General features: G+C 39.2%; 1 protein-coding gene and 1 pseudogene across 1 annotated transcript in view; one reads left to right on the forward strand and one right to left on the reverse strand.

Annotated features, from left to right (window-relative positions):
• The window catches only part of CRACD (capping protein inhibiting regulator of actin dynamics), a 256,557-nt gene that overhangs the window by 185,548 nt on the left and 47,820 nt on the right, over positions 1-23,189 (reverse strand). The window lies entirely within an intron of this gene.
• Positions 19,974-20,559, forward strand: LOC114206653 (selenoprotein K-like; annotated as a pseudogene).

The raw sequence follows: 23,189 nt of genomic DNA on the forward strand, positions 1-23,189 counted from the left end.
GGGCACAGAGGGTGGGCCGTTAATGCATTCTGGAACAGAATGAGCAAACACAGATGAGCAGCTCCTAAGTTTCTCTTTAGACACCCTGTGCATGAAATGTCTACGGGACAACTGTATGCAGATGTCCAGTAGAAAGTGGAAAAGCAGTTTGGAGTCATAGGAAAGGTGGTGCTTGCTGATACAGTTTTAGAAGTCACCATCTGAGAGATGGGGATTAGAATCAGAGGACTGGATGAGATCGGCTTAGGAAGAGGATTTCATATGGAAGAAAAAAGATTGAGAATGGAACTTGATTATATAGTTTCACATCATTGCTTAAAATTTTACCATGTGATAAAAAAGCATAAACCTTCCTAAACTATAGATCCTTATCCTTCACTTCTTTTATCCAGAAAAGTTAAGAACATGGTGTTAGAAGGTAGAGGACGGTCAGTAAAGTATCCTCCAGACTGAGAAAGCACTTTGGGACAGAAAACCAAAGCAAGCCACTCCATACCATTTACAGTTTCATTCAAGGTCACTATACACTGGGGGAATCAAGGGGACGGTCGACCCAGGCAGTATGCAGAATGTATAGTGCCCCATGCTCTGCCCAGTCCGCACCTCACCGCACAGCTTTCATGGAGCAAGGGGCATGGTGGTGAGGTCACACAGTATTTCTCTAAAGTGGTCCCTTAAGTGTGCCAGCCATCTCTACTAGTTACCTAAAGTGGGGCATTCTGTGCACCACTGTAGGGACAATCAAAACAAGCCTTTCTGCATTCTGGTCAGGGCATTCGTTACCCTCCATGGGGTCTGGAACACGTAGCCCCAAGGGAGCTTACTGTGTAGGCACAAACAAAATGGAGGGCCAAAGAGTCAGTGTTGTCAGCTCTCCTACACATGGGCTCTGAGAGTCCTAACTCTGCCACTCAGGAGCTGGGTGGTCATGTCATGCACAAGTTACACATCTGTAGGCCTCAGTTTCCTTATGTGTATAATGAGGATATCATAGCAATCACCATAGCATGTACGGTTTTTGTGAGAATTAGATGAGATGAGGCATGTGAAGTGCTTCCTACAGTGAGTGCACAGAGAAAGCACTCAATAAATGTTAGCTACCATAATGGTGACAGTGATGAATCTTACCACAATTCTGGCCATATGGCAGGAACTTAATAAATCCTGGCTATATTGCTCCATGTTTTTAAAATCTACTTTCACCTCTCAATGAATGACCCATCTAGAGAGTATTTTGTTGAGCTGAATAAGAAATAATTCACTGTACAATACAGACTGACCTCAGTCTCTGATTACATACAAACAATTGTCACTATACAAAAGGACTTGATTGAGAAATGACTGCACTCTTATATTCCTTCCCTGTTCATATTAAGTAACCTGCTGCTTCTGATTTTTTTCTACTTTAAACATTCTAAGTATCTATGAATAAAAACAAAACAAACCCCGAAATTTCCTAATCACCCACTGAAATGGATGAAAATACTTAGTCAGAAGGAACTAATGGGTCCTCTAAGCTCCCATAATTATGGCTCCATTATTCCACTTATTAAATTGTATCATAGTTAGCAACACGTGAGTCTGTTTCTTCTCATAGATTTATAGGCACAGTGAAGTCAAAAAATGTATTCATCGGGCGCCTGAGTGGCTCAGTTGGTTAAGCGACTGCCTTCGGCTCAGGTCATGATCCTGCAGTCCCGGGATGGAGTCCCGCATCGGACTCCCTGCTCGGCAGGGAGTCTGCTTCTCCCTCTGACCCTCTTCCCTCTCGTGCTCTCTATCTCTCATTCTCTCTCTCTCTCTCAAATAAATAAATAAAATCTTAAAAAAAATGTATTCATCACTGTATCCTCAGGATCCAACCTAGAGCATAGCATGTGATAGATACTCAGTAAGTATTCTGGATAAAGGAAGAAAGGAAGGAATGAATGAACAAATGAAGTAATGAATGAGCAAATGAAAGAACTCAGGAGCATACAGGACAGGAAAAGGGATAATCTGGATTGTACAAAATAAAGAGGGTGGGCCAGATGATCTCTGCAGTTCCTTACGATTCTGCTGAAGATTAGTCTATGGTTGATGTATCTTATCATAATGGTTGTCATTAATGATGAAAATCTGTCAGTTGGATAGAAATAAATGATACAGTTTCAATGTTCATAAAGTATTATTATTCTTATGGAAAAGCAACTTTAAAAATTAAAAATCCACTCAGTTGGAAAAAGCCAAAGATGTACTATGGTACTTAAAAAAAAAAAATTGTTTTTTTACCCTGTACTCACCAGGCAAATAAGCCAGCTCCACCTGGTGTAGGGGTAAAGATGACAGACAACCAAAGAGGAAGAAAGAGGCTCAAAGTGCCATTCTGCAATACTGTCTGTGAATGGACATCATGAGCATTAAATTGGTGTGCAAATGCAGAGATGGTATATGTCACAGATCATATGACTCTGGGTGCAATCAAATATAGTAATATTGTACTCTGTGGAACTCTTAGGGGTAAAGACATCATGCCAGATTGAAGAGGTTTCTAAATAACTGCTCTCTTTGCCCATTTTTAAAACAAGATTTACTTATTTGAGAGAAAGAGAGCACACACACGTGTGCATGGGCAAGAGCAAGTCGGGGAAGGGGCAGAGGGAGAGAATCTTCAAGCAGACTCCCCACTGAGAGTGGAGCCCACCACAGGGCTTGATCCCACAATCCATGAGCTCACGACCTGAGCTGAAACCAAGAGTTGGACGCTTAACTGACTGAGTCACTCAGGCACCCCAGATCCTTTGCCCATATTAAAGATAACATCTTTTAAAATGTTACCTTCTGGTGATGGACATCTCTCTGAGAGGTATCATTACAAAAAGAAACCGTATTATTTAAGATGCTTTGGGCTACAAGTAAAAGAATACCCAACTAACAGAGGCTTAAACAATAAACACATTTCATTTCTTACATAACAAAAAGTCTTCAGTTTTCAGAATTGGTTTTGAGTTCAGCAATGTCATCAAAGACTCCGACTCTTTCTATGCTTCCTTGCCTCCATCGCCAGCATATTGGGAAAGAAGCCTTGTCATAAAATGGCTGCCACAGTTCCAAGCATCTCATGCTTCCTCACAAGCCCATTTCCCAAACAGGAAGGAAGGAGTGGTGATAACAAGGATTTTCTAGTTTTATGGCTCCTTGCTTTATCAAAGAGGAAAATCTTTCTCAGAAGCTCCCATGCTGACTTAATCTTACATCTTTTTTTCCCCTAGTGCAGAAATTTTTTTTTTATTCAATATATTTAAACAACAAAAACAACAATAAAAAACCCAGTTCAGCCATTTCTCCCACCCCTTGTCTCTCTGGCAACCACCATTCTGTTCTCTGTATCTATGATCTTGCTTTTTTTTTTTCTTTAAGATTCCACATATAAGGGAGATCATATAGTATTACAGTATTTGTCTTTCCCTGTCTAACTTATTGCACTTAGCGTAATGCTCTTGAGGCCCATCTATGTTGTTGCAAATGGCAAGATTTCATTCTCTTTTACGATTAATATTCCATTGTGTATATGTCACAATTTCTTTTTTTTTAAAGATTTTATTTATTTGTTTGAGAGAGAGAGAATGAGAGATAGAGAGCAGGAGAGGGAAGAGGGTCAGAGGGAGAAGCAGACTCCCTGCTGAGCAGGGAGCCCAATGTGGGACTCGATCCTGAGCCGAAGGCAGTCGCTCAACCAACTGAGCCATAAGTCACAATTTCTTTATCTGTTTATCCATCAATGGACATTTATATTATTTCTTTATGTTGACTATATAAATGATGCTGCAATGAACATGGGAGTACATATATCTTTTCACATTAGTATTTCTGTTTGGTACATTTTTTTAAATTGCATACATTTACTTACAATAAGGAGGCTAAAAAAAGATAGGGCAGAGGTTTGACAAACTTGATGATGAGAACTGAAATTGCTGCACCAAAGCCTGTGAATATCCAGTCCTTTTAAGAAATCTACTATTAAGCAAAGATCCCTTTCTAATCCTATATGATCACCATGGTGCAGTACAAAGTAGAATTAGAAGGATCTGGGATTGAATTACAGCTCCATTACTTACTTCTTGTAAAACGAAGACAAGAATGTCTACCCCCATAGAAATGAAGACAGTAATACACATACTGATTGTGTAAAGGGTCTATCTTGCCATGTCTAGGCTCTAGATAAAATTTTTAATTTTTTTCTTATACAAGTTCCTTTTCCCCTATGCTATTATGAAGCCAGAATATGACTGCTATGTTCCTGAGTCAAAGAACAGGAGTCCTATGACTCAAGGAACTGGACAAGATCTATATATGCACATGAGAAAGAAAACTTATTACTATCTCTCACTGGATAGGACTGGTACAACTTCTTACCACCTTCTGCACCACAGAGAGAAGATGACCAAACTTGCTGATTGAAGCAATTATTCAAGAGCAGAGGCAGAAGAAAACAAGGAGCAGCAAGCACCTAACACTGACTGGGCAAGGAGACAGATGAGCTGATCTTTTGGATTCTGAAAATGGGTCACTGTATCCTCAGCACTAACCTCGGAATTCTAATGACTGTGGAACCCAGAGAATGCTGACCAGAGGAAGAGAGCAGTGGGATGAAAACAATTAATCTTGGTAGTTCTGACGATATTATTACCAAATCATTTTCAAGGTGTGAAATCATCTTGTATCTAGCAAGAATAGAGAGTCCTGGAGTAGCATTCTCCTGGCTTCTTACCTCCTTATCCTTCTTAAAATTACTAACTGGAGGCAGTAAAAACAGCAATGGACTGAGAAGCCAATGACCTAGGCTGGGTTCCTGGGTTAGGCTTCATTCCTTTGTGTTTGAATCTCCATTTCCTCAGTATAAATTAGGTGAGGCTGGGCCACATATCTCTGAAGCATCTTCCAACACTTGAGACGCGATGAGTCTAGGAGCACTTCGATTTTTTAAGTTAGTTTTGTTTTATTTTATTAGCAACACCAATCTTCTACTTCCACAATAGCAAAGCTATTACTGGAGCACATGTATGATCACATTTTTCTTTTTCTTTTTTTTTTTTTTTAAGATTTATTTATTTGACAGAGAGACACAGCGAGAGAGGGAACACAAGCAGAGGGAGCGGGAGAGGGAGAAGCAGGCTTCCCATGGAGCAGGGAGCCCGATGTGGGGCTTGATCCCAGGACCCTGGGATCATGACCTGAGCTGAAGGCAGACGCTTAACAACTGAGCCACCCAGGCACCCTGATCACATTTTTCTTAGAACGGCTAATTATTACCCGAGACCTGGAAGTAAAGATGACTTGTCCAAAAGTCATCTTGATATTCTGGGATTTCGAAAATGCAGTCATTTTTGAAAAAGGCAAAATTAATAGGTCCAGAGCGAAATAAAGATATTCTTAAAATTTTCATAACTCTAAAAAATTTGGTTGTGTAGAAGTGTAGGATTCTGAAATGACATGCACAATCAGCTCTAACAAAGGTATGAACAATGTCCAGTGCATTATAGGGACAGACAAAAAAGACTCAAGTCTCAGTTCAAAGGCCATTCCCTTCATTCAAAGGCCTTTCAGAACCTCTACTCACCACATCCCCTACCCCTGTTAGAATTATTATAAATTGAATTCACTGACCTTCTGCACACTTTATTGGTAGCCTTCATAGCACAGACACCTTTCTTCCTGTCTTATGAGTATTTATGCACACGTTTTTCTCTTCTTTATAAGTTCCTCATATACTCCCAAATTGTTTATAATTATAATAGAAAATACTTGTAAAATCAATGATTCTCCAGAACAACGGTTTTCTGGGTTTTTGTTTGGAATGCACAGGTAAGAAATAGCATACATTGTGACCCAGTATTTCACAAAATACTTGCCCTAACCAAGTAAGACACATCCTGATATTCTCTATCTTTTATTTTACTCTATTTCATTCTTTTTAATAAAGGTAGCAACTGACTAGGCTGATGTTTATGAACCTCTAATGACTCTCACCCTACAGTTTAACAGTGCTCCAGAAGAGTTATTTAAAATGAAGCAAACATTTAAGGGAAGATCTAGTTTCTGAAATTCATTTCTGAAAATGACCCACAAACTACTTACTCTTTGCCTTCCTACAGCTGCTGAAAAGCTGAATACTTATCTTACCAGGCGCCCTTGCAGCTTTCTCTGGCAAATGAAAGGTAAGCAAAAGTCACTGGGATGTCTTCTAGGAAAGGCTTTTAAAGGGGTCAGAGTCTCCTGGTATGTCCCATCAGCCCTTTGCCACTCTTCCCTTTCTTCCTGCCTGAAATGTGGGGTCAATACCAGGAGCTGCAACAGGCCTCTACCGACAAGCACGAGAACAAGACCCACAAGGACTCACAGAAGAACAGAAGGAGCCCAAGTCTATGGTGACCTCGCTGAGCCAGCAGACCAGCCATTGGCCACCTACCCCAGACATTCTACTATGTGAGACAAAGTCCTTACTGCTTAAGCCGCTGTTAGGTTTCTGGTTATTTATAGTTGAATATTTCCCAAATTGATCCTATATTCATTCAATAAACATTTTTGTACTCAATGACACCCCATGGGAGGTAAATTTTTAAAAAGGGAAGAATGTCTTTTCTGAAATTTATTATGGAGAGTCTCTAATGCTTTTATTTATATAAGAACAGCTTTGGAGATTTCCAATATGGCAAATGCCTCCAGTGATCAGTTCATAGAAAAAAACGCTTTTTGTAAAAATTTTAATGATGTATTAATTTAATTTCATCCCCAGGCACAACGCCAATCACTGAGGATACCATAAAGAACAGAATCCAACCCCAATCTCCAAGAGGCTTATAGTTTGGTGTGAGAAGCAAACATACCCCTGAGATAAATGCTGTGATAGGATGCTGTCAGGGTACGGGGATGGAACAGAGATGAGGTAGAAAGGATTCACATGCCTTTCAAAGTGTCACAGGCAATGAAATACAGCGAATTTTGTTTTACCCTCTTAGCAACTTCATTTCTCCCCAAAAGGATGCAAAAAAAGGATTTCTTAAATGGAATAACATGGAGAAACATGTTCCCATGGCTTCCAATAAAATTCTTCTATGATCGCCAGAAATGTCCCATGAAAAAGAACTTCATTTTTTTTTCAGTTAAACCTCCAAATAGCTTCTTACAAACTATGAAAAAAAACTAATGCCATCTCACATCACATTTATTTTGCATTTGTCTGTTAAATTAGGTGCAATTGTGGGTGTTAACTCACTTAGCACTTAGAAAAGATTAGCAACCAAAGATAACTGATATTTTTATTCATCAACACACACTAGAATAAACAGTAGATTAGAACAAGACAGTAAATTTTGTCAAATAAAAACATAAAGACCAAAATTTTAAATAACACATAGGAGAAACAAGAATTTCTTTTATTGCTTCCTGGCCTTTTGGCTAAGATCAAGTTTAGAAAAAAGAATTTTTATTAATCCAGAGAGACTAACTGAATCGAATCAAGCTATTAGAACAAAGTCCACATTAGGATCCCACTGACCTCAATATGGTGGTTTCACATGACAACTAGACTGAACAAATACACAGACGGGCCTACTATTTGGGTGTGGTTTTTTTTTTGGTCTTACATGCAACACCTTTACTTACAGTGACCATATTTCAAACCAATAATTAATGGAGCCTAACTGCTGAAATTGAAACTAACCTAAAAAGCCAACAACCCGATATAAATAATCACTATACCTGATCCCCATCAGGCCAGAAGAAATGAGGGTGAGGGAGAGTAAAGGACTGCGTTAAACACAGAATTTAAGCAATATGGTCTAGGTGTGATTTCTATTTTAGCTCATAAGTAATTTTTTTCTCAAAGAAAACAAAAGGTTTTTGAGAAGGTTTAGATAACCAGGACAACTGGCAAACTGTCATGTATACGAAGTCAGTGCTTCCTCTAACAATAACTCCTTCCGTTACTTTTTATCTCTCATTCTCTCCTCTTAAAGTTACCATGCAGGTATCATAAAAACTCCATTTTCTTAGGGTAAATGAAATATCTTAAAATTTTTTAAAAACTTACATTTTGGGAGTTAGTTTTCACTTTTATTTTTACTTACTTTGCTTTTTTATATTTATGTTGCCTTTAGTAGCAAAGTTATATATACAAGTAGTTTTAAAAACTGAATAGTTCTACATGGCTCACTACAACAAAATAGCAGTGCCTTCCCCGTCCCATTGTTTCCTTACTTCCCAGAGGCAAACACGTTAAAATCTTTTAATTGTTTATTTTGGCACTGACCTCCATATCTCCAAATACAATGTTATATTGCTGCTTTTGATTTTTTAGGTATAAAAGTCTATTATCTTTCAGACTTCCATATGGAACCCACCCACTCTTCCCAATTCATACCTGCAAACCCACCCTTCCCATCCTCCCACTACAGTTATTATTATTCTGTATGGCTCTATATTCAACGTCTACATTATTACTACATAAATATTTCCAGCTGACCACATGCTACACTAATGATTATGTTTTCCCGAACAGCTCCTGTTCCTACCCTAACCCCAAACTCAGTGACAGTCTTTTTAATTTTTTAAATGTACTTACTGCAATTATCTTGAAAATTCTCCACAAATTGTTTACATCTTCTCTTAATGAGTTAAATAAAAAATTCTGTCAATTTCATCTTCTTGACAACATAGCCCCTGAAGACTTTGGACCTGTTCAAATTTGGACTATTTTGTTCTCTAGGCTGACCACAAAGTTGTCACCTTTGAGATTTTCCTTCACCAATACTCTGTGTATTCCCTTTATCTCACTTTTGTGCTAAAGCCCCTATTTCCTGCTTTTCAGGTTTCTCTCTCTCCCCCACCCCTTTGACATCTTTACTTTGATGAAAATACTCTTCTAGTAATTTGCTAGAAAGTAAAAATTTCGAGAACTTGAATGTATGAAAATGTACTTATTTCACCCTCATACACTGAAGGTGGTTTGTTTGTTTTTGGTACTGGACTTCACTTTATTTTATTCCCTTTCCTGTTCTGACATAGAAAACAGTATCACCAAAAGGAAGCAGCCAGAAAGGAGCAGGTGAGCGAACTGCAGGGATGGGAGGGGGATGGGAGGGGGATGGGAGGGGGCAGGGGGAGAGTTGACTGAGTGGCTATGTTCAGGAGTTCTGCTTCTGCTACCCTGATTGAGGATTTCAGGGAGAGGGGCAGGCACACTGCAGGCAAAAGGGGATGGCTAGAAATACTTCCCTCAGAATTTTGAAGGCATTGCTTCCTTTTTACTGTATTCTTTCTACTGCTTTACTGTGCCCATGTGTTTCAACAGTGCTGCTGAGAAGTCTGATGCCAGTTTGATTCTTAACATTGGGTATGTAACCTGTTCTCTCCATTTTCTCTGAAAGCTTTTAAGATCCTCTCTTTATTCCAAATATTTTGCAATGTCACACCTAAGCTTTGGCGTGGGTTCACTTGCAACTGTTGTGCTGAGTTTTCAATGGGTCTTTTCAATATGGAAACTGACGTTCTCCGATTCTGTGAAATTTTCTTGAATTATATCTTTGATGACTTTCTCCCTTCCATTTCTCCTTCTCTGTGGATTTCCTGTTATTGGGATGTTGCATCTGTAGTACTAACACTCTAATTTTCTTATATTTTCTCTCTTTTCTCTACTTTCTGGGAGTTTTCCTCATCTTTATCTTCCAAATCTAATTACATTTAAAAATTTACCTATGTTATTTAAATTTCTTTTTTTATATTTAATGTTGAAATAACTTCGAATTTACATAAAAGTTGCAAACATTTTTTTAAAAGATTTTATTTATTTATTTGAGAGAGAGAGAGAGCATGAACAGTGGGGAAGGGCACAGGAAGAGGGAGAAACAGACTCCCCGCTGAGCAGGGAGCCTGGTACAGGGCTCAATCCCAGAACACTGGGATCATGACCTGAGAGGTGAAGGCAGATGCTTAACTGACTGAGCCACCCAGGTGCCCCTGAAGTTGTAACCTTTTTAGAGTTCATATATACCTTTCACTCACCATTTCCTAATGTTAACAACCTATATAATCACAGTACAATTATTAAATTAGCATTGGTATAACAGTATTAACCAAATTTACATACTTTATTCAAATTCCACCAGCTGTTCCCCTAATGACCCTGTTTCTCTTTCAGATCCAATCCAGGATCCCACATTGCATTTAGTTGTTATGGCTACTTGATATCCTCTAATCTGTGACGGGTCCTCCTCAGTCTTTCCTTATCCTTCATGACCTTGACACTTCGGATGAGTACTGGTGAGTTATTTGTATTTGTATATTCTCTCAATTTTAACCTGTCTAGTGTTTTCTTTTTTTTTTTTTTTTTTAAGATTTTATTTGTCAGAGAGAGCAAGCAAGCGAGAGAGGGAGAGCACAAGCAGGGGGAGTAGCAGGCAGAGGGAGAGGGAGAAGCAGGCTCCCTTCTGAGCAGGGAGCCCGATGTGGGGCTCGATTCCAGGACCCTGGGATCATGACCTGAGCTGAAGGCAGACACTTAACCAACTGAGCCACCCAGGTACCCCTGTCTGGTGTTTTCTCAAGACTGGATTGAGGTTATGTATTTTAGGCAAAAATACCAGAGAAGTGATGTTGTGCCCTTCACATGCATCATATCAGGGGTACTGATATATTGTATTATTGGCAGTGTTAATCTTGATCACTCAGTTACAGTGGTGTCTGCCGTATTTCTCAACTATAAATATATTTTTCCCTTTGTAAATGAAAAAGGGAAGCAGAAAGCCAACTAAGCTAAGTAGCCCATTTTGGCCAAAAGTAACTGATCTGGATTATAGTTACCTATTTCTTATGTACTCCATCTAAAACAAACAGAAAAGAGCTCTTTTCCCTCTGAAAACTTCAAAAATTAGTACCTTTCCAGAGCAAAAGGACCCTCAGCATCTTTAGATCTAACATAGTCTGGAGATCTATCTACAGTGTTTGTGGTCCCTTTTATTAAGTAAGACTGAAAATTTGGCAAGCAACTAGCAACTTCCTAATGTTTGAATCCTAACTTGGACTAAAATGTAGGTACCTTCCTAAAGAGGAAAGTGTTCATTTACAAATGTGTGAGACCCATGGCCTAAAATAACTTCTTTGTTGGAATCAACACATTCTTCTTCTTATCTCCCAGCAATAAATACCTATCTCAGCTAGCACAACCAATTGTGTTCACCTTCCTTAAGGCAGAATGAACATCTGCATTCAATGTTCTAAAGAGGAAACTCTAACTTAGAAACTTACTAAACAGAAAGAAAGACACCTCATTTCTACAAGAAGTAGTAGCCCTGAACAGACCAACGGGACAGACAGGGCTGGCCAGCCCTGCCAGGTCCAAAAGCTAAGGAAATGACAAGATGGAAAACTAAAAGAAGGAAAGAAAGGATGAAAAGAGTGTCAGGTAGAAACAAGAAAAGAGAAGAAAAGGAATGATAGTAGCTAAAATTTACTGAGTACATATGTGCTAGACATTGTTCTAAATGTATTACAAATACAACAGCCCTTTAAGGTAAGTATTATCACTGCCCCCATTATACACAGGGGCAAAATAGAGGTACTAAGAGGGTAAATAACCTGTTCAAGGTCATTCAGTAAGTAGTCAGTCCAGGATATGATCCCAGGCATTTTGTCTTAGGTACTAATGCTCATTAAACATTATGTACACTGCTTCCATTAGAAGTTCATGTGCAAGGCTGGCAAGTGTCACCAATTATCTCTGGTGCCACCTAAGGCACTATTCTAGGTTGCATAGCCTTAGGATGAATACAGAGAGCTTGGCCTTGAATATGCCCTGTGCTTTGCTAGTAAATATATATTAGTGCTTTTCCACCAGGACAACCATCACAGCTCAATAGTGCTCATTAAATATTCTCATGTTCTTGTACAACCCAAATGAGATCCAATTATTAAAGACCAAGCTATTACAGAGGAACCAAGAAAAAAGAGGAAGAAATAATAATGATTTCCTCACCATGTTCAGATAAGTCAGCTGCTATTTGCTTTAGGGAGCTATATGATCTGCTCTGACTATAAAACAGCTTTCTTATGGCTGATGAGAAAATTTCCACACAGCTAATACTGAAAAGGTGTGCAGATTGGAATAAATCAATCTTGCCAGCCTTGGAACTTTCCAAATATACTATTCAGACTGACAGTTGTCAGAAGGTCAAGAAATGTACAAATCTCCTTCAATAAGGATGAGTGCTTTTAAACACTAGCAGTCTCCAGAGTTTAGTCTTGTAATTCTTTATAGAGTAGGATCCACTCGTGGGACATGAGCTTCATATCACCTCTATCATATCTCCTGTGCTCTGTCAGCTATTTATGGTTTATAATTCTAAGAACCCCTAGGGCCTTTCCCAACTCCAGCAGAAGTCCAAACGACGGGGAGGATTTGGCTTGAGGAAGTGTGGCCTGGGAACAAATGGGTTTTTATGAAGAGCTTTAAAAAGACAAGAAGCCCGAACTTGAAAGGACAGTTCTGTCTCTGCATCAAGGTATTATCAGAAAGGACACTGGCCCAGAAAAACGCCCTACACACCATTCCACCTAGGCCTGAAAGTCCTTTAACAGGAGAAGAAGCTCTAACATAGTACCTTCAATACCTACCCAGCAACTTTTCAGAAAATAGGTTTTAATAAGGACAAGAGCTTGGGGTTGGAAGAATCCTGAAAGTAGAGGTCACAAAAAGGATTACTTAGGGTACTAGCCCACAGCTCTGGAAGAAGCAATTAGATTTTCCAGGGATGGAATTGCAGAGTATCAAGAATGGAAAGATGGGAGTAAGATTAGCAATAATAAATACCCAACAAACATCATAGATATTCCACATTTAGAATCCTATTCTAGCTAATCTCTAGACTCAATAAATTTGGACAGAAAACAAAGGTATTACAGGTTGGAAAGGATGATGTCTCTTCACTGAAAAAGACAACCTAAGTTTGCAATATTGAAAGGCATCAGATAATACTAATAACAATAAATAATTAATAGCCAACACCTAACATAGATCTTACTATGTAGGAAGCAATCTCTAAACCTATAAACTCACATTTATTTCATCTTACTCTCATACAACCATATGAAATAGGTCCTTTTAATTGCAGCTAAGTCCTATTATTTTATTAAAAATGGGAACAGATTTGTTTGCACTTTGCTCCTACCATATTAAACAACCCAAGCTCAGAGTTTCAGTTATCTTTACTTTGTCAAAAATAAAAATAAGTGGATGCTCATAACTACCTTAAAGAGTCATGTGAAAGATCAATAACAGGGGCACCAGGTGGCTCAGTTGGTTAAGTGACTGCCTTCGGCTCAGGTCATGATCCTGGGGTCCCAGGATCAAGTCCCGCATCGGGCTCCCTGCTCAGCAGGGAGTCTCCTTCTCCCTCTGACCCTTCCCCCCTCTCATGTGCTCTCTCTCTCTCTCATTCTCTCTCAAATAAATAAATAAAATCTTAAAAAAAAAAAGATCAGTAACATACTACAGGCAAATATCTTCTGTTTTATAGCAAAAGACACTACACTTTTTTGGGCACAGGCAGTTTTGTTTATTACCTTCAATGTTCCTACTTGGCATTCTTGCAACATCATAGTTGTTCTTTGCTTTTAGTGAAAACACAGAGGTCATGGAGCATGTCCACTGAGAACCCTGAGTTCCCATGGCTGTGAAGGAAGTGAAGACTTACAAAGGAAGTTCTTAACTCCACAGCTAAGAAAGAGATACCAAAACTAAACAGAAAATGTGACAGTCTGTTATCATCCACCCTGAAAACATGTGCTTGCTACCTACCGCTAACTGAACAATCCAGAAATAACTTATTTCTTTTGATAGTGAATTAAGAATAACATTGAAGTGAGGCACCTGGGTGGCTCAGTCAGTTAAGGATCCAACTCTTGATTTTAGCTCAAGTCATGATCTTGGGGTCGTGAGATGGAGCCCCATGTTGGGCTCCAAGCTCAGTGGGGAGTCTGCTTAGGATTCTCTCTCTCCCTCTCCTTCTGCCCCTCCCTCCTCACTGCTTGTGCTCTCTCTCTAAAATAAATAAATCTTAAAAAAAAAAAAAAGAACTTTGAGGAATTATGGCAATGTAATGTTTTAAGAATTATGGACATACTCATGAAAAGGTAAAGATATCTCCTCTTTTCTTCTACTGAGGCAATGCCGAGATATCCAAAAGACATAGAAAAATCTAATAATAAAATCAAAATTTCTACTTGGACACAGACTCTCACCGGACTATGCTAGGAGTTCTATTATCCTTTAAGGATTAAGGTAACAAAATGATTAGTCATATACAGACCCATATTTGTCTTGTGCAAGTAAAAGTAATAATTTGAAGGAGGGAGCAAAACTGCTTTTTATTCTTATAGTGTACCCTCATTTTGAGTTCTTCAAACCAGAATCTTAGAAAGATCTAGCTAAGATCTATTCAGAAGTTTTCCCCTCTAAGTTAGTAAGTGGTCCATCACTGTTCAGACTCTCTTAGACTTGGAGTTCACCCAGCCAGCTAGCCTGTATTGGGAATGCCCAGAAAGTTCAAATGGCCCATTCTGCAGGCTCCCTGATCAGGCAGTTACTGATCTAGCATTCCTCCTTCCAATGTCTAATTTTCCTTTTTTACTTTTTCTCTCCTTCTACCTCTCCCTTGCCATATACTTTGAGTCATGAATATAAATCTTCAATACAGGGGCGCCTGGGTGGCTCAGTCGGTTAAGCATCTGCCTTCAGCTCAGGTCATGATCCCAGGGTCCTGGGATCGAGTCCCACATCGGGCTCCCTGCTCAGTAGGGATTCCACTTCTCCCTCTGCCCCCACCCCCACTCATGTGCATGCACACACGTGCTCTCTCTCAAAAATGAATAAATAAAAATCTTAAAATAAATAAATAACTGTACACTTAAATGTAAGCCTGCAACTGTGATGAGTGTTATGGAAGGTATGAGGCCTCGTGAGGAGAGAGGAGGGATGAGGCCTAGGAGGAGTACTCAGGAAGGCTGCCCCGAGAAAGGCACAAGAATGAGCCAGAGGGAGGGAGGGAGAGAGAGTTGCAGGCAGAGAAAAAACGCATGGGCCCTCCTGAGGAAGGGAGCACGGCAAGTGTGAAACCAAAAGAAAGCCAGTGTGGCTGGAAGGCAGACAAGGAGGGATCGAGAAGAGCCTAAAGAGGCAGGAGGGGCCCAATCCAGTAGAGAGAGCTAAGCATTTTGACTTTCCAAGGAGCAATGAGAAACCCAGAAGGGTTTTAAACAAGGAGATAATGGTGTGGATTTTCAGAAAGTTCAGATAAAACAATGTCACATATGTCATCCACACACTCACTAATTAAACTCTTCTGATCAATCAGTTTAGCCCTAGACCCTGTTCTTCACAATACCAAAAGGGAATTCACCCAAACGCATGAATTGACTATTTGGTAAAAAAGAACAGATGACTGGGAGGCATGGCCCCTGAGTTTTTGTCTGTTTGGGGACCTTAAATTAGTCACTACATTTCTCTAGCCCATTTCCTCATTTGTAAAATGAGGAGATGGACACTAGGACCACTCAGTCCATTCTATCTCTAAGACTCTGATTAGAAAAAGGAAAAAAAATACACTTTAAAAAACCCAAGTGGCCAATAAACATGAAAGAGATGTTGATATTCATTCATAATGAGAGAAATTAAAATGCATTAGACTGGCAAAAATCACGGCTGGCAAGGCTGTGGAGAAACAGGAACCCATACTACTAAGTAGGAATGGAAACTGGTGCAACCACTTTGCAGAACAATTTGGCAGTATCTGGAAAGACTGAAAATGTACACAACCTATGACTTCGCAATTCCACCCACAGAGACATACCCTAAATAAACCTGCACACATACGCACAGGAAATATATTTAAGAATATTCACAGCAGCATCATTCTTGAACAAACTATAAAAACAGCCTAAATATCAGCAAAAGAATACAGAAATATAGTATATTCATAACATGGAAAACTACATAGCAGTGGAAATGAGTGAAATGGAGCGATATGTACAGCAACAAGGCTGACTCTCGTAAACAAGACTGAGTAGAATAAAAACAAATTGAGGATACATTTGACATACCTTGTATATGATGTTTAATTTTTGCACAATGATACTATATACTGTTTAGTAATACCCTCATTTTTTTTTATTATTTATTTATTCATGAGAGAGAAAGAGGCAGAGGGAGAAGCAGGCTCCCTGCTGAGCAGGGAGCCAATGCAGGACTCGATCCCAGGACTCCGGGATCAGGATCTGAGCTGACGGCAGACGCTTAACCATCTGAGCCACCCAGGCGCCCAATACCCTCCTTTTTAATAAGAGTACAGAGATATACATAGAAAAACTAAATGACAAATTCAAGACAGTAGTCACCTCTAGGGGATAGGGAGGGAAATATGACCAGGGAAGGGGCTTTGAATCAATGTGTAATGTTTTAATAGTTTAAAGTGAGTGCTGGATGCACAGGTAATTATTTAATTTAATAATTAATGCTATTCTTTATACCTTTTTGACGTGGAAAATATTCTTAACAACAACAACAAAAAAGGACAGAAGGAATAGAAGAAAAACAGATTGCTTCTCAAATCAAGTTGCCAAAACAGCAGAACCTGATGACATATAGGTATAGCCTTGAGGAGAAAAGGGGAACCAGGAAGTAAGAGAGCCGGGTTCCCGGCATGGATATGTCAATAAGTAGCCATGTGCTCCTGCATGAACCTTCTGGCGTTCCAGGTGTTAGTTACAAGCTCCCTTTGTAACTAGGGAGGTTGCAAGAGATGATGTCTAAGGCCCTTCCTCACCAGATCTAAAATCTCAGGGTTTCCTACTGTGCTCCCACTTGCCACCTCAGCAGGGGCTCTGGCACTGGGCAACAGAGGGCCCATGCAATGGTTTTCCCCACTCGGATCATTTGTAAAGCAAATTAAGGTTTGAAATTTTGCATTTATTTATTTACCTATAAAATCTTATGTTTTTATTCTCTGGCTCACACCTGACACACGTTATTAGTTTGCAAGTGCTGCTATGACAGAGCACTCCCAGACTGGGTGGCTTAAACAACAGAACTTGATATTTTCTCACAGGTGTGGAGGCTAGAAGTCCAAGATCAAGGTGTCAGGGCCGGTTTCTTCTGAAAGCCTCTCTCCGTGGCTTATCTTTTCCCTGTGTCCTCACGTTGTCTTTCACCTGTGTATGTATCCAGCTCTCCTCTTCTTACAAGGATACCGGTCACGTTGGGTTAGGGCCCACCGAAAAATCCTCATTTTAACTTAATTATCTCTGTAAAGATCTTATCTCCAAATAGTCGCACTCTGAGATAGTAGGATAGGGTTTCAACATAGGAACTTTGCCGGGGACACAACTGAGCCCATAATAATAGGAAAGCCTTAAATCCTCATACTGACAGGTTTGTGGGAAGAGATAACAAAACTACTAACTTAAACTAATTTAAATTTGTTAACCACTCTAATTCTGTAACTGTTTGCTTCAAAATGTCACACTTTTTCGTAATTAACCTATGGACAATTTGTATCTAGGACTGCTTAAAATTGGGTAAATCAATTATTACATTTATCAAGGTATGCTATTCAAGCAAGGTTAATTCTTTCTGACATTAAAAATAAATAATTATGTCTTCTAACAAAAAATCATTGTCTAGAAATAATCTGATTGGTAAAACACCACACAACTGGTTTCCATGGACTAACATCTGGTGCCAAAAATGACATACGTATGATTCCCCCAGCATTTACTCCAATAGGCTCCGCTAATCAACAGACATCACCATTCCACAGTCTATAGCAACACATACGGCACTGTATGATGCACAGTTGGCCAGTTTGTCCCGCTTCCAACATGCTGCTCACTTAATTTAGCCCAGTGAGTGACAAATTGAACTCTGTTGGCTTGGCCTGCAAAAGTCTCAACGTCTACTAACCCACACAGAGCCTCCTTTCTTGAGCCTGTAAGTCACAGGAAAGAGAGCCAGGTCTCATTAGGGCAAAACCATCAAAGGACACTGAGGATCATGGAAACTGGCCATTTTGGAACAGTTAATATGCCAAAACCTAAAATGCCCAATGTGGGCAGCTGAAGGACACTGTTCTTAAGCCACAGACACGTCTTATTTTTAACTTGGGTAAAATGTGGTTTTGACCGAAGTCATACCAAAGGCAGGTGAATACAGCATTAAAGCATGTTCCAAAGAACAGGTATTTATAAGGTCCAAATTCATTCAGGAAAATAAAGGAGCAAGAGGAAACACAGAATATCAAATACTAATGTCAGACCCTGGCCCTAAAAAATGGTACTTGAATAAGGTAGTCACTAGCAGACAGAAACAAGCCCAGCCTACCCAAAGTCTTCTGTGTGACTCTAAAAGTATCTTCAATACTCTTGAAAGATGAAGATCCAAGTTCTCAAAACAGACTTTGGTAATTCAGACAGAGGTCCACAATTACATATACCATCAAGTGGAAGTAAACAGCTACCCGCTCCTCAATCAATGCTCACCAAATCAACACAAATGCTGGGGCGCATGGGTGGCTCAGTCAGGTAAGCAACTGACTCTTGGTTTTGGCTCAGGTCATGATCTCAGAGTCCTGGGATGGAGCCCCGCATCAGGCTCCCTGCTCAGCACAGAGTCAACTGCTTGTCTCTCTCCCTCTGCTCCTCCTCTCATGCTCTCTCTCTCACATAAGTAAAAAAAATCTTTAAAAAGAAAATGCAGTTTTTAATGTAATTAACAGAGCAGAAATTCAGCACAGAGTTCATGTTGTTTACCTCAGTAAAGAATAGGTATTGGTGATGGCATCAAGTGTCAATATGAAGGTCTCTTGGGAAGCTAGCTCTTGACTTCTGGGAATTATTCTGTTGACACCTTCAGTTCTTGTTATTATTAAGTAGAAGAAGTGTTAATTATATCAGTTATTAAAAATGAAGCAACAGGGCTCTAAATCTGTGACAATTAAAATTATTCTTAAAGAGTAGGTCAGAATAAGCCTCAGTAATTAATATTCTTTTTTGAGGTTGATCACACTTCATAGAATTTCCCAAGACCATAATAATTTTTACCATTTTTACCAAAATAGTATAAGTATATGCATATGTAAAGAGTTAACATTAAACTTATGTCATCATATATAAAAATTAAAAACTTCAAAAATTTTTCAAAATTTCATCTATGAAAATATGAAAAATCAAGGCAGATTTTACAACCTGTCCATAACAGAATCTATCATGCTGATAGATAGATAGATAGATAGATAGATAGATAGATAGATAGATAAGGTTTTCCACCAGAAAACCTTACATCCTTCATGGTTCTCACATTTTTTCACAGAGGTGCCAGCTAATTATACTTCAATTTCAAAGTAACTTTACTAAGGCACTCTATGTGTGCTGCAATAAAACATTCATCAAGTCAATGTGCAAAGACAGCTTAAAGTACCAGAACTTTAAACTGGAAGTTCACTAGACTTGCTAAAGAGCATTTAAAAAAATATTTTGGGGCGCCTGGGTGGCTCAGTCGTTAAGAATCCAACTCTCAGTTTCGGCCCACGTCATGATCTCAGGGTCATGAGATCAAGCCCTGCATCAGGCTCCATGCTCAGCACAAAATCTGCCTGAGATTCTCTGCCTTTGCCCTTCCCCCAACTCAACGTGTGCACGTGTGTGTGTGCACGCGCGCATGCACTCTCTCTCAAATAAATAAATAAATAAAATCTAAAGAAAAAAATATTCTAAAGGACCAGCAAAGCCCAGCAAAACGTTCATGGTTTGAAAACTAAACAAACATACAATTTTATTTTAGGTTCTTTTAGAGAAATTAAAGTGTTGATGTATAGAATATTAACAACTGTGGGAAGAATAGGTGAAAGATCATTCCTTAAAATAATTGCCAATTAGAGTTGCTCCAGAAGACGGGAACACGGCGTAAAGATGGTTTACATCTCAAATGGACAAGTATTGGACAGCCGGAGTCAGTCCCCATGGAGATTATCTTTGATAACAGATTTCTTCTGGGGAATAGCAGAGTTTGTGGTTTTGTTTTTCAAGACTCTGCTTCAGCAAGATGTGAAAAAGAGAAGAGGATATGGAAACTCCTCTGATTCCAGATATGATGATGGAAGAGGGCCACCAGGCAACCCTCCCAGAAGAATGGGTCGAATTAATCATCTATGTGGCCCTAGTCCTCCTCCAATGGCTGGTGGATGAGGAAGGTAAATGTCTGCTCTAGGAAGCAGACAAGTGGACATGCACATTCATAACTGAGGGAAACCATCAAGAAGTAGAGCACTAACCATGCTGAACAAGGAATTGAATGGGTATGACTGAACAAGGATTGCTCTGTGTCCTCACAGACAAATGAGGTCGTGCTGGGAATTCCCTCCCCAGGGATCTGGCATGACTGACATGCAGTTCTATAAATGTACATGTTTGTCTCATCATTTTGTATGGTTTATGAAAGTATTAATGTAGTTTTAATAAGTAAATATTTTTAGGTTACAGAACTTGACTTCTCATCTTTGTATAATTAAAAAACTCCAGATTTGAAGAAAAATAAAAGGTTGTGTATTCAGTAAAAAAAAAATAAAAATAATAATAATTGCTAACTAAAAATCAGATCAGAAATGAAATTGCCACTTCCCTAAAATTATCAACAGCAACCCTTCAATCCAATTCTCTATCACTTCCTTTTCTCCCTTCAAATATCTCTAACAATTCCTTGACCCCCCCCACACCCTGTTCCTGCAAGCCATTGATCCCATACCTTTTTTACCATCATTCACTATTTTCTTGTTCTCTAATTTCTTTTTAGCCAGCTTAGATCCATGGCCCATTGTAATCATCACTTCCTTGCATACACTTTCACATCCCTAAGCCCACACTTCTCATTTCATCCTATTCATCCTGTCAAAGTACTTAAACTAGCTAAACCCAATCCTTACCTCTCCCACAACTGTACCAGTGTTTCTGAACATGGCCAGAAAAACACACTCAACTAGATGGGTCACCTTTTCAATTCATGACCACAAAACTCAAGCAACAGAGTCCCTGGCAGAGTCAGACAATCCTAATATACTACCATACTACCCATTCTTCCACTCTCCTAGACCTCTATTCCATACCATACTCTCTTTCCTCAAACCTCCAACAGGGCCTCCCCTGAAACCCCCGCCGACCTTGGCCAATGGAATAGAGACAATCAGATGAGAACTTCCACAAGCTCTCACCACTGCATCCACTTACTTCTCTGTAGCTGGGCCCATGTATGGTATTCTTTCTTCCCTCCTACTACTGTGAATGATGTTTCCATTCTCCGTAGGCCAACCACTCCACTTTGTACATGAGACTTCATCCACTCTTGGCCACTCAAGAGGAAAGCTCCAGCAATTCTCCCCACTTTTCCTACATCATTAATTTTCTCACTCAAGCATCCATTGGCATATGTTGGAACATATGAGCATGTTATATTTCCCATCTTAAAAAAAACTCTCTTGTTTCCATTTATAGCTTCTGTCCCATTTCTCTGCTCTACATTACAGCAAAACTCAAAAAGCTATCTCTATTTGCTGTCTCCAATTCAACTCCTTCTACTATCCCTTAAACCCATTCCAGTAAGTCTGTCTCCACCACCATTCCACTGAACTGCTCTTGTTTGTGTCACCGATGACATTCATATGGCTAAATCCAATGGTCAACTCTCAGTCCTCATCATCCTTTTCCTGTCAGCATCATCACACGCAGTGGATTGCTCCTTCCTTTCTTGAAACACTATATTCTCTTGGCTCCAGAACTTCATCATCACTACCTCAATGGAGACTTTCTCAGTCTCTGCTGAGTCCTCACATCCCAAGCCTCTAAACATTGAAGTAGTCCAGGGCTCAGTCCTTGAGTCTCTTCCTCTCATAATTTATACTCATTCCCTGGGTAACTTCAACCAGTCTCAAAGCTTTAAATATCAACTATATGCTGATACTTCCTGAATGTATATTTCCAACTTGGCTCTCTCCCCTGAACTCCAGCCTCACATATTTCTCTACATCCTCTACCAACTCTACTTGAATATCTAATAGACATTTCAAATGTAATATGTCCAAAGATGAACCTCTGACCTTCCTCTCCAAACTTGGCTCCTTCCAGTCTTCCCCATCTCAATAAATAGCAACTCCAACTTTCCAATAGCTCAGAAAGAAAACTTTAGCATCATCCTTGACTCTCCTCTTTCTCTCACCTTCCACATCCAATCCATTACCAAATTTTGTTTGTTCTACTTTTGAAAAATATGAAATATATAAAAACATATCTAAAACCTGGCTACTTCTCACTACTCCATAACACCATTATATTTCAACTGTATAAGCAAGAGCCTCCTACCTGGTCTCTGCCCTCTCACTATTATTCTCCATGCAGACATCAAAGTATCCCTTATAAGTTAGATTATTTTTATTTTATACATTTTAACATCTTGTTTAAAATATCATTCTCAATGCACATATAGCTTTATGCCATTTTTAAAAAAAGAAACAGAAAGTACCAATCACAAAGGACAAAACTGTTAAGTTTCCTTACTTCTTCCTGGCTGAAGACAGTATGAACAAAGCTAAAAGACAAAGAACTGATAGAGAGAAGATCCACAATATATAAAGACTTCCTTGAAATTGAAAAGAAAAAAACAAAACCCAAACACAATAATTGGAAAATGAACAACACTGATGATGGGGCAACTCACAGAGGGGGAGATTCAACAGGTCAATAATCCTAAAAAATATAATTTTATACTCATGAAATGGGCAACAATCAAGCTGTCAATAATGAGTGGTGGTAAGGATGTAGATAAATTGTACCTCTTCCTTTACTGGTGCATACATAAATTGGTACACAAAATAAATTACATTTCTTTGCTTTTATTATTAAAAAAAGCAATTTTTAAGATTTCAGATAATTCTGTTAAATGTATATGGAATTCTGGAATACATATAAGTGAATATATATACATAGATCATTATATAAATTTCTTCTATATTTTCCTATGCCTACATTTCCAACCAAAAGACTGCAGTGGCCAATGGAGTGGAGTTGCAAACATTATTATGACCTGCTGGGGAGGTGGTATAAGCAACTTGAGACACAAG

This window comes from Eumetopias jubatus, unplaced genomic scaffold (assembly GCF_037043125.1).
Source record: "Eumetopias jubatus isolate StellerSeaLion01/CBP00866 unplaced genomic scaffold, mEumJub1_p1.0 scaffold_2, whole genome shotgun sequence".
NCBI classification, from domain to species: domain Eukaryota; kingdom Metazoa; phylum Chordata; class Mammalia; order Carnivora; family Otariidae; genus Eumetopias; species Eumetopias jubatus.